Source organism: Alosa alosa, chromosome 16, assembly GCF_017589495.1.
Source record: "Alosa alosa isolate M-15738 ecotype Scorff River chromosome 16, AALO_Geno_1.1, whole genome shotgun sequence".
Classification (NCBI taxonomy): domain Eukaryota; kingdom Metazoa; phylum Chordata; class Actinopteri; order Clupeiformes; family Clupeidae; genus Alosa; species Alosa alosa.
This window is the reverse complement of record NC_063204.1, coordinates 11,580,735-11,593,701: the sequence shown is the minus strand read 5'-3', so window position 1 is coordinate 11,593,701 and position 12,967 is coordinate 11,580,735. Positions and strand designations below refer to the sequence as shown.

General features: G+C 37.1%; 1 long non-coding RNA gene across 2 annotated transcripts in view; it reads right to left on the bottom strand.

The window, feature by feature from the left end:
* LOC125309865 overlaps positions 1–12,967 on the bottom strand; it is a 67,365-nt gene that overhangs the window by 28,291 nt on the left and 26,107 nt on the right. For both annotated transcript variants that reach the window (XR_007196205.1, XR_007196204.1), the window contains 3 exons: positions 8,138–8,256; positions 4,462–4,539; positions 2,663–2,741 (listed from right to left, as the gene is read on the bottom strand). This is a non-coding gene — a long non-coding RNA (uncharacterized LOC125309865). The remainder of the gene's footprint in view (positions 1–2,662; positions 2,742–4,461; positions 4,540–8,137; positions 8,257–12,967) is intronic.

The following is a 12,967-nucleotide window of genomic DNA, read 5'->3' as shown; positions in this document are numbered from 1 at the left end:
AGGTGCCTTGCTCAAGGGCACTTCAGCCGCGGCCCACTGGTCGGGGCTCGAACCAGCAACCCTCCGGTTACAAGTCCGAAGTGCTAACCAGTGGGCCACGGCTGCCCACAACTTTTTTTTTCTAGTTTGATATACTGGAAGTACTTACTTCCTGTTGGTTGTCACATTTTATACTAGGGATGAGTATCGTTAGGATTTTATCAATACTGATACTGCTTATCGATTTTGGTTCTTATCAATACTCTTATCGATACTCTTATCGATGCTTCAATCTATACAAATAAAGGGCTAGACTAGACTAAATGTGAGGACAAAGGGGCAAAAATGAAGCTCCCTAATACGGACTACTTATTTTCTGCTACAAAGTTATTGGGGGATATGTATGTATGTATGTATGTATACTTCCAAGGTTCCCACTCTCCCAGTCAGATGTTAAATTCTATGACTTTTTCCTGACTTTACCTGACAAAAATCCTGAATTTCCATGATCATTTGGGAAATTAAACAAAAAAAACAAAGTAGGGCTAACCACAACCAAGCAAGCAGCAATGGGAAAAGCTAATAATACAGCTAAGTACATTTTCATTTTTGTTAGGCTATGTGATGACACACCATTTTACTGTAGGCCTTCGGCCCTTCGCTATTCAGTTTACCATGCTTATGTTTTCAAAATCAAAGACTGGTTTGTGTTCTTTCTGAATTTAAATGGCATCATGTCATCATCAAGACGTGCTTTAGGTGTGTAGATTCATAATTTAAGACTCACTGTTGTGAAAGAAAGTTTCAATGAATCAATCACACGATCACAGTGTCATCAGCAATTTTAATAGCAACACAATCAGATGTGTTGCTCTTGCACTATTTCTACAGAAGGGGTCTCAAACTCCCGGCCCAATTCCGACCCACGGCCTATTTCAAAATAATAATGTAATCCGGCCCTTGAGGGTATTTTTAATTGCGACAAACAACGACACTGATTAAAATAGACGATAGATCCAAGTACGGTAACAAATCTTATTTGTACTCTCCTCCACTAGTTGCTAGACATCCAGAGCTTGATTCAAGCCCAAAATCGCTGCACACAGTTTTCACAGTTTTTCACAGTATTAGCCTACACGCGAGAAACATGAAGACGTGCATTGTAATGACGCGGAAGCAATGCAGGCCATAGTTTTGCACAATTTGAAGCAGAAATAGGCCTACACCAAAAAAACGTTCGTTGAAAAAGTCTTGGGTAGGCTATGTTATTCACCTATTCTGATTCTGAAGGAGAATATCTGCCTTTTGGAGATTATATTATGATCGATCGTCTATTGACAGTGATAGTCACGGTGCGTCTATGAATGGAGGTGCGTCTTATGACGGCGGTGTCCACTAAGCATACCATGCTTATTTCGACCCTTGCCCAAAATAGCTCGAGGTGGCAGTGGTAATCGTGATGATAGTGTCCGTAATGGACGTGGTAACAGCTCTGAAGAACTACAAATTCACCCGCGATAGGAACTGATTTGACCAGGCTACTTTATTGTAGGCCTATAATAACAATTTGTGGAACAGGCTAGTAATAGTTTACTATTGTTACATCTTAGGCCTACTGTTTTCCTGTTAATTTGTTATTTGGGTAATATGACAAAAAGAAAGTAAGCCTGCTCAAATAGTTCAACATCCAGTATTAACTGAAAGGTGCATAATTTGAGGTGCTTACCATCCAGTGGCAAATTAGATGGGTAAATTTACACCCTTCATAAACTTTTGTTTATACTCAAAGATTTTTACATTTACAGTAGGACTTTATCTCTGACCACTTTCAAGCCATGGCCTTTTGAAATTTTGATATGCCAGGTTTAAATAAGTTATGAGAGGAAAATAGTTTTATTTGGTGTGAAACACACACATACCTGTTTTTATGCTTTTTTGTTTCTTTTCATAATTTGTATTTATATTTATTTTATCCTTATTTTATAGCACAGGTGTCTAAAAATAGATAAAAATACTTGCACTTTCTATTTGAAAATACAGTATTTGGAAAAAAAAAAAAAAACATTGCATTTTAGGAAATAGCCATTCTTTTTTGTATTATTCTTTAACACTGACGCGGCCCTCCAATCAGATGACATTGGCAGAAGTGGCCCCCAGCTCATTTGAGTTTGAGACCCCTGTTGTACAGTGTCTAACTGGGGAAATAGTGCTCCCTTGTGGAGCCCCAGTTTTGAAATGGACATCTGGCACATGGGGGTAACAATGGGTTGAGGTGGTGCAGTGTGGGAGGCACCAGGCTGCCGTTAAAGGTCCACAGACATTATTCTGTGAACTATTCTATACTCCATGTAAAATCAAAATAATCAATGCTACATTTTAACAACAGACAACAAGAACCAAGGTCCACATTAGGCTGTAATCAGGCATGTACTCCCACCTCATTTACGGTCTGCAACTGAAACAACTTCAAAATCTTCCAACAAGGCTTTCTAATGGGCATGTTTAACTCATGCATCTGGGCATTAGGGTTTGTACAGCTCAAAGAGGTGTACAATTGACCCATAACTATTTTTAAAGACATACACTACATTTATGTTGCACTGAAACCTTTTAGGTTGCACTTTCAGATATCTGATTTGTAATATCAAGCAATATTTAGTACAATACATCCAAAAATACTTACCAATTCATATTTACACTTGTTGAGAAGTCCAAGAAGCTGTGTCCCTCTGAACAAAATCAATGTCCAATGGGTTCCAAACCTTCATGAAAAAAAAACAACGAAAGAATAACAAAAAACAAAATGAGAACCAGATCAGAATCGGCATTATGATTATCTTCTAGAGTGAATGATGGTAACCAACTTAGCGAAAGTATATCAACAGTAAGACATATAGACCTCAGAAGGAACTACAATGACTGCTGTCCAAATCCATGATGTCCAAGGCAAGGGAGGACACTAATACCATAATACTATTACAGGAGGAGTCTCAACTGAACAGCTGAGATGAGTTGACCTTTACAGACACATCATCAGTTAGCACATTGGTACTCCTCACATGCTGTGCTCCTCAATCAGACAGAGGCACTCAGCAGGAATGTCACAGGTTATCTTGGTCTTCAAGGACAATGGCAAGGAAACAATGGGGCGAGTAAACAAGGCCAAGCAGAGTCAGGTGTCTCTACAAGAAACCTGAGATGTCCCCAACCCCCTACCATACCTTCTGAATGAGGACCAATACCTACATGATGAGGACAAGTAGGCTCAGTATATCTGTTTACAGTAATTTCCTGTGTATCAGCCGCATTGTGTATAAACCGCAGGACAGTGTTTTATGCATGTTAAAAAAAAAAAAAAATCCATATTAACTGCCCAGTGCATTAACCTCATAGCTAAAGACATTTTGCAAAATCAATGTATAAACCGCGCTAAGCTTAATGGTTGGGAAATTACGGTATTCTGTGTTAATTGTGATAGATGTGCATATAGCATGAAACAAATACATGCTTGTGTGAAATACTAAAGGCAAAAATATATTAAGGTCACAGAGTTAATTTTTAAAATTAGAATCATGGCTACACCATGATCACCACTCATCACAAAAACTAAAAAAAAGAAAAAAAAAGAAAACAAAGTAGTAACAAAGAATATCCTGATATGACCTGCAATACCCATCAAACAATCCGTTTCATCTAAGCAATGTACAAATTCCATCAAATTTGTTAGGTGATCAGGATTTCAATAATATTTGAAGTAGTGTACAGAAATACTGAGTGTGGGGATGTGACTAAGAGACATCTGCACTCATTACCTGTATTTGAATCAGGCTTGTGCAAAATTCCAGAATTGAATTGAAACTGGCTCTTAAATTCCAATTCAATTCTGGAATTTCACTTGCATTTCAATTGAGGTAGCAAACAGGAAGCAGAATTGCAATTCGAATTGTGCACAACCCTGATTTGAATCTTGCTACTTTAGATCTCAGTTGCTGTCTACACTTTGGGGCCAATTCTCCCATGTGCGTAAGGATGCATAAGTCAAAAAAAGTGTGCAACTATTTGTTTGAACAAATTATTTGTTTGTTGTTTGAACTTGCGCGCTGTGGGTGTGACAGATATGTGAATGGGAGAATGCTCGTAACTGAAAAGTGTGCAACTGGAAGCGCATAAAAAAGGACTTACGCGCAAATGGGAGAATTCGGCCCTTAGCCACTATAGCCTGAACACTACTGAGTTACTCTGCTATATCAAAACCTACAGCAACAACTGGTCAATCCAAATGGTAACCTTGGATCAAAAGAGTCAAGAGCATGTTGTGTCTACAAACAGGAAACAGCATCAGTGAACTGTCCTCTGTCAGAGGAAGGCATCCAGGAATTTCGCAAGGCTATCTTTATCTTTAAGTGTGAAGGCAAGGTAACAATACTATGATGACAGAATGGGACAATGTGAAATCTGATTACCAGCTGGCAGCTCACTGACCTTGGGCATTCCTTGGTTCGCTTCTAGTAGACAGGTGCAGCGTAAGTCTGTATGCACATCAAGGCACAGCACTGGCACCTGTTGACATAGATTTCAGTTCAATGTATGCCGTTTAAAATTGGGTTTAATATGTGTTCATAATGCATGTTCAATATACATATTGAATGCATATATGAAGAATAGTATTCATATTATTAGTATTTACATCCACTTCATCATTCATCTACACCACATTAACTTCACATCTGGATATCTGCTGCAAAAAATATATTCTCTTTTGGCAGTTTTTGCCACTGCCAAATCAATTATTGTCCGAGAGCAAGTCAAGACACTGACATACTCAGTACCTTAAAAGGACACAATGATGACAAAATCTAATTGACACAGTTGACAAACTAAATGTGGTTATAGCAAGTATCAAATGTCAGCTGTCCCCAACAAATTATCACTTGCACTCAAGCATTTCTCAGTCACCTTATGAAGCCTTCTCAGCTGTTTTCACATGCTGAGGAATATCAACACCTCATCTTCTTATAATGGCATTGCTTAACACACCACCATTTAAACAATTTGAATGGATTTCAGGATCTTGTTAACAACTGACCCTTGAGGGACCTTCAAGCTGTAAGTAACTGAAGCCATTAGCACCTGAACTTAATCTTCAGACATCTTTCCTCAGCATTGAGGAAACACCAATAGATGAGGTGACCACAGGCTGCTCTTCTCAATCAAAGACAAGTGCTCGGCAGAAACAGTGCTATATTTGTGCTTAGGTGAAAACTAAGGAATTAATGATGTGCCAATGGGAGAGGGCAAAGTGATGCTTTGCCATCAGATGCAAGGTAATTGACATAACAATATACCTTAGCCATAACAATAGGCAAAAAATTAGCAAAAAACAAGAGGACATTCATAAACAACAGAAGCATTTCAAATGAAGTAATATGCCATATAGACCACTGCCAGGTTTACTATGTTCACTTTTTAGGGCAGAGATGCTATACATAGACTAATTGTCTTCTTGTACCTTTACTTTGATCACAACACAAACACAAAATAATTTAGCTAATATTATTTGTTCCAATGTAATGTAATCCAATCCAAAATACTAGTACGAGTAGTTTTTAATGTCTTTTTTTGTTACCCAGTTGCTAAATATTTGGTGGACAAAGTGTATCATCCCATGTGCTATATTTAACCAATCTGCAAGTGAGTATTTCCTTTCATGGATTCAATGATGTTGCATCTCATCACCCTTATCACCTTGATCCTGTAAAAGACATGCATGAAAGCTTCCCAGGTAGATAATATAGAGGTACAGAATACCAATAATTATTAAGTAATGTTACCCTTTAAATATTCTTTCTGAATCCATATTACCCTACAGAGGCATGTATTACAGGTCGAGGAGAATTTTCTTTCTTGGCAAAACAACTACATACTGCAGCTTTAACACTACTGAATAAACCAGTTGCCCCCACCTTTCCATTCAAACCTAACTGAGGTTCAAAGGCTATTTCTGCAACAACCCGTAAGAGAGAAAGTTGTGGCTGCTCACAGTCCGCGGTGCAATTCCATCATCTGCAGGTAAGACAATGAAGGAAACTAAATTAATCAATTTAAAACGTTGTTTTAGAAATTGTGCCTACACAGGTCCCTTAAGTCAAACTCTTCATTAAAAGTTGAAAGACACTTGAAGTAATATGGTCATTATATTATGATGACCATAATTACATAATGAGCTGTTTGCAGATAATCTCTGTGTCTGAGCTAGCTGTGCTTGATTTGGTTGATTTGACTTAAACTGTGCTGGTTCTAGTTCCATGACGCAAATTACTTTCCAATGATTTTTTTCAAAGGCTAAAGCATGGGGGAAGCTCAGATGGCTGAGTTTGGGCCAGCGGCTCAGTTTCTGAGGAAGTTAGATATTGAGCGTTTGGAGGCCCGAACTTGACCCTTTGACATCAAGAAGTCATGCTTTGTGGTTGATCCTGAGGTTGAATTTGTGAAGGCACAAATCCAAGGCAGAGACGGGGACAAAGTCACAGTTGAAACTGAGGCAGTGAAGGTAAATAAATCTTTTTTACTGGATTCTAGTGTTTTGCTGTTTCATAGCCAGACTAAAGCTTTTATAATTAAGCAATATGATATAAGTGGAAGTGGTATTGGTAAAGGATGCTGCCACAGCTGTAATTGTGTCATATTGCTTGTATACAACAGTTCCATTACTAACTAATTTAGTTTTAAGATACAAAATTGTGTTTTCTATTGTTTATTTTAGTTTGTTCATCCTCCGCCCACAAAAATAGTTTCTAATCTTAGCCTTGCCGTTCCCCGTTGCCTAACAACCTAACACCACTCAAAAGTCAAGCTCAGCGAGAGGTTATGTGCTTGTGCACACAGTTGGCTAACTTGTATAGCCAATTAAATTGCCTATGCACCTCATATTAATATATGGATGGATTAATTGTGGGATATGCTGTGTTAGTACACATAGATTGTTTAGATACGTAAATTGTCATTTCTTCAGCTGTAAACTGTGAACATTTGACTTTATGAAAAATTATGTCCTTGCAACAAAAAGCAAAGAAAAGACTCTTACATACTCACTCCTTATTCTCAAAGTCTGTCACTGTAAAAGAAGCAGATGTCCACCCTCAGAACCTGCTTATTTTTATTTTTATGGTGCTATAAAAGGTCACTATATCGGCATCTCTTTTTTCAGTTTAATACTTTTGAGCAACTGTGCATCATCTTCACTAATGAGAAGCTGCAGCAGTTCTTCAACCACCACATGTTTGTGCTGGAGCAAGAGGAGTACAAGGAGGAGGGCATTGAGTGGATGTTCATCGACTTCGGCATGGACTTGCATTGAAAAACAAGGATCCCCTCAATGAGGCCGTGGTCGGATTATACCAGAAGTCAACGCTGAAGATGCTTGCAACTCTTTTTGCAAACTATGTTGGGGCTGATTCTAAAATCTTTATTAAGATTGACAGGACTAAGGACCAAAACATAGAAACATGAGGAGAGAGCTGATATCTCAGGTTAACAAGATGAGAGCCAAGAGCCATGATACAGGTGGCAAGGTGAGAGAACTCTTCCTCATAAGCACAAGAATTGTTGCAATATACCTTACAGGTGTTAAAATCAGATATGATATTGATATTGTACATGTGTATGTTGTGCATTGTACAGATGTGACCTCTCCCTCCCAACACACATCGTCAGCAGTTCAAGCAGTTCCTTTTTTAGAAGGCAGACAGTGTACAGAGGTAGATTGGCCTCTACCTCTACCACTCCTTAGTTCCCAAGTTTACATTGAGAACAGGGGCTGACAATAAGAAACAATCTCTATATTTCAGAGAACTCACAGCATGAACCAGACACTTGATTCTTTAATGATTGTTTAATCATTACATTAAATAGCATTCAATGAAAGTTATATAAAAAAAATAGTCCCACACTTCTTAAAATAAAGACTATTAGGACTTTAACCATAGCAATAATACAGCCATTCTCCAAACCTACCTGTGGTTTGGTAAACTATCAACACATTGCTAATGTCAAGCAATGACAATGTAAAGCAATGTATTTGAGGTCATGGGAACCAAAAAATGTTGTGTACTGAATACAACTGAAATGTATTGAATACAATTGAATACAAATAACTCACCCGTCTAATTTGTTTTCCTTTTTCTCACAGAAAGCACATTAGGAAGAGTGAAGCTCTGTCGTAGGCCTTCCTGAAAGATATTCATGCTGTAGTCTGGAGTTTGTCTTTGGCTTCCATACCTGTTCAGTAGAATAAAGTGAAATTGCAATTGAAATCTGACGTCTGTACTCATTTACACTCCAAAGTTGTAATAATCTACTTGTATTAGAACACCATCTGCTTTCTAAAGGAATTTGCTGCAGCGATGTAACTTTACATGCTCCCATCTCTAGTAAATGGAAAGCAGAAAAGCATCTACTGGTATACTCATCCTTAACATTCAGACTCAGACCCCCAGTCCTTTTATGAGCTTTAAGAAATTCATTTGAATCTGAAAGAGTTTTGTGATGAAAAAAAAATCTTCCATATCGATGACTGTTGGAGAGTTACAAAAACAAACAAAGCATGTCTAAACACCAAGTATAAAAAATGAAAATAAAAAACAATAAACAAATGTAACCTCAATGCTAATTGATTATTCAAAAGGTGAAATGAAGCTTTTTGGCACCAAACACACAAGCTGCGTTTGGTGCACATAGTGGGAGGATGATACTAAAAATAACCAATTGCCTACTGATAAGAGCTGCTCTATTGGCATTCAATATAGAGTAGTGTATTTAACTACCCAACAATAGTGACAAATGAGTTTTTGTTAAAATATGTTTTGCTTAATTTCTGAAAGGTTGGATTTATCCTAGGGCTAACATAAATCACTAAAACAGAATTTTTTCTACTTATTTTTACTCAACTTTACCAAGGGTGCCAATAATAGTGGAGGGTGCTATATCTTCTCACAATGCTCTAGCAGGGCTTTTTGTGTGCACACTAAAAAAAACAACAGCAAAAAAAAAAAAAAAAAAAAAACAGTTTGCCTTGTCTCCGTAAATGTAAAACAAACATAGCTGCAGACACAGCAGTATTGCAACTAATATCACCAATATCGCTAACCCTATCAGCTATCTATGTTGAACAAATGCTAAACTATGCATTCTCACAACACAATCGAAGGACAAAATATGAAAATTACATTTATTGTATTTTAAGTTCATGCACATGAACATGTGTATCTGCAGAGAGCAGAGTACAACTTGTAATATAAATAAATGCAAAATACATGTCCAAAAATAAAATGATGGTCTCAAAACAATATTCTTTTTTTGCAGACCAATCAGCTACTGTTAAGCTATACGCACAATTACAAACATTAATTTCACAATTCACAGCTCATACTTCTACTGACCATGATCTGACCAGTGTTAAGACACTTTTGTTAGTCATCAAAAAGAGGTAGAAGCTATATATACATTTTAAGCTAAAAAAAAAAAATCTTTGAGAGTTAATTCATGAAATTACTGCAATAACAGGTCATATGACCTATTTTACCATTTGCAAGTAAAACAACTTAATAATCAAAGTTTTTGATGGACACTCAGTTTAGATGATCTCATTACCTTGGTATCAGGTTCTGTACGGCTCAAATAAGTATACATTTTGGTCCATGACTGAATGTTTTCAATTACAATTTATATAACAATTTACATTAATTACAATTATATAACATATTATTATTTGAAAGTAAAGATAAGAGAGGGGGTAACTTACAAGCAATTAACTGAGAAATATTTAGTAGTTCTGTCAACACTTACCACCTCACAATGTCAAACGTATGTTTGCTGGGAAGTCCAACCAGCTGAAAACAATGGACTAATAAAAACAGATGTACAAAACACCTAAACCAATTAACTATTATCAGAACTATCATCAGACTTTGCAAAAATACACGAGTATGACATTCACAGTTGGAACAAGTTTTCCAACGTAAAGGACGAGGCTAATAGTCTAATGGTATTGCAGGAGGAGTCTCGATTAAACAGCTGAGATGACATGACCTTTACATTCACATCATCAGTTACACATCAGCACTCCTCTCAAGCTGTGCTCCTCAATCAGATAGAGGCACTCAGCAGGAATTTCACAGGTTATCTTGGTCCTCAATGACAATGACAAGGAAACAATGCAGACCAAACTATACCAATCTAAGAGTTGGGTGTCTACTGTAGGCCTACATACAAGAAACCTGAGATGTCCACAACCCCCAACAATACCTTCTGACTAAGGACAGGCAGGCTACATGTACATAGTTTACATGCTGATTCTTAATTGTGTTAACTTTGCTAACTTGATAACTCGGCATTTAGCATAAAACAACAATATGATTCTTGTAACTTCCATCAAAACCAGTCTCTCCAAGCATTTGTATTACTCTTTAGCATCATCCCTCCACAAGGATTGAATAGAAATATCACAAAACATTCAAATTCACCTTCAAGAGACTAGGATTTCCAAAATGGTTGAAATCAACATTTCAAGACATCTAAATCCGAAGCATGGGGTGTGGTGGAGCAATGGTTGCACTGTCACGTGGGAACAATCAGCCTGGGTTCGAAACTCAAGCCTAATCCCTGTTGCTTTGGATAAAACTGTTTGCTTGACCACACTCACATATCAGGAATCAATCACATCAACATTTTACTGATATTTTGTTGGTGAAATGAATGAGATATCTCAGCACTCATCAACGGTACTTAGACCTTGTTGTTCCCTTCAACCTCTTACTTCTTTACTTGTCTACACTTAGCATTTGTGTTACTTCTACTATTGTGCTGTGCTATTAAATGTAAGCCTACAGCAACTTGTAACCTTGTACAGAAAAGGTCAACGATGTGTGATGGGTCTCCACAAATGGAATATGTTTAGTGAACTATACAAGCTGTCCTCCTCTGTCAAAGGAAGGCATCCAGGAAGAATTTCACAAGGCTATCTTTATCCTCAAGTGTGAAGGCAAGGTAACAATACAGCAGTAACGTGACTGCCAACTGGAAGCTGACTGACCTTGGCCTTTATTTGGCGCACTTCAGACAGACAGGTGTAACCTACGTCTGTATGCACATCAAGGCTGAGTACTGGAACATGCTGGAAATGTCATATAAATGTATGCCCTCCTGATTTGAGTTTATTATTTAATATATATTCATATTCAATATAAATATCAAATGTGTATTAACTAACATGTCAAGCATCGTTTTGAACACTTGTAAGTTGTAATTATAATATACATCCATTTCATGAGTTTCACCTACACTTCACCTGCTGTACATATCAACCTCATCTGAATACCTGCTGTAAAACATTTTCTCACTGAAATTCCTATTTCCTTTGTATAACCATAACCTTTGGCTACTGGTTTGCTAAAAACCTTGGCAGAGACAGATTTCAGTGGGTTTTATCAGACAGACAGAGATACTACTTGACTATCAATACAAACACTGCACACCTTTCACAGACAAGATACTTGTCCTGTAGGCTATATGTCATCTATAGACAGACTGAGAATCTCAGCTGTCCCGAACAAATTATCACTTGCACTTGAGCATTTCTCCATCACATCATGGAGGCTTCTCAGCTGTTCTCACACGCTGAGGAATATCAACACCTCAGCTTCTTATGACCTTACTTCATACAACACCATCTAAACAATTTGGAATGGATTTCAGAGTCTTGTTAACGGTTGACCTTTGAAGGACCATAACTGATGCCATTAGCACTTTAACTTAATCTTCGGATGTCTCCCCTCAGCACTGAGGAAACATAAATTGCAGGGCTTTGTGCTTAAGTGAAAACTAAGGAATCAGTCATGTGTCAGTGGTAGAGGGCTGCAAAGTGATGCTTTGTCATCAGCTGCCAGCTGACTGATCCTAACCATACCTGGAGTAGCAGACAGACCCAACTTAGGCTTTGTAATAGGCACTCACTACACTAATAAACAAGCACTAACAAACAATACATATGCCATATAGATCACTGTCTGGTTTAATATATTCATCTTCTTAGAACAGAAATGCTTTATATAGACACAAAATAACATGTTTTTTAAGCATTTCATTTGACACTGCTTCCCTTCATAACATTTTGAGCATCAAGGTCTGACAGCTATGTGATTTTCCTAAAAGAGATAGACCAAACTTAGTCAAGTCAAGTTTATTTGTATATTAGCACATTTCATTTGAAAAGCACAGACTCAATGTGCTTCAATGGAAAGAGAGGATAACACGACAAACATATGCCTTGACCAAACAACAAAGATAAATATATAGGAAAATACATAAACATAAAAAAGATAAACATAAAAATACATAACCATAAAACGTTGAACATATAAATATTAAAAACGGCCAAGATATAAATAGTCTTAAAAGCCTAATTCAAAACTTACAAGAATAAACATGTTTTAGTCTGATTTTAAAAGAATACAAACTTAAATCTAACATATTACTTTGGGCAGTTGTTTATTGTACATTGTTCTATTACGCCTTAAGTGCTATATTTAAACAATTGCAACTGTTGAAATAAAGCCAGCTCTATGTACATAGATCCTTTTATGGTTTAAAGAGTTGACACATTAGTTATGGACTTCCTCCCCGTGTGATATTTCACCCTATCACTCTCATCACCCAGACCCTGTAAAACCTAAAAGAAAAAAATGCTAAAAAACACATCAAGCAAATGATGTGAAAGAGGTAGAGAATACCAAGATAAATTAACAAAAGTGTCCCTTTTACTGTTGTTTCTTAAGGTCAAAAAAGGCATTTTCTCTCTTGGCAAAAAAGTGATAAACTGCAGCTTTAACACTACTGAATAAATCAGCTGCCCCTCCTTTCCATTTAAATGAACTGAAGTGTAACAGCTATTTCTGTCTCTATCCATATAAGAGAGCTGCTTGTTGTATAAAAG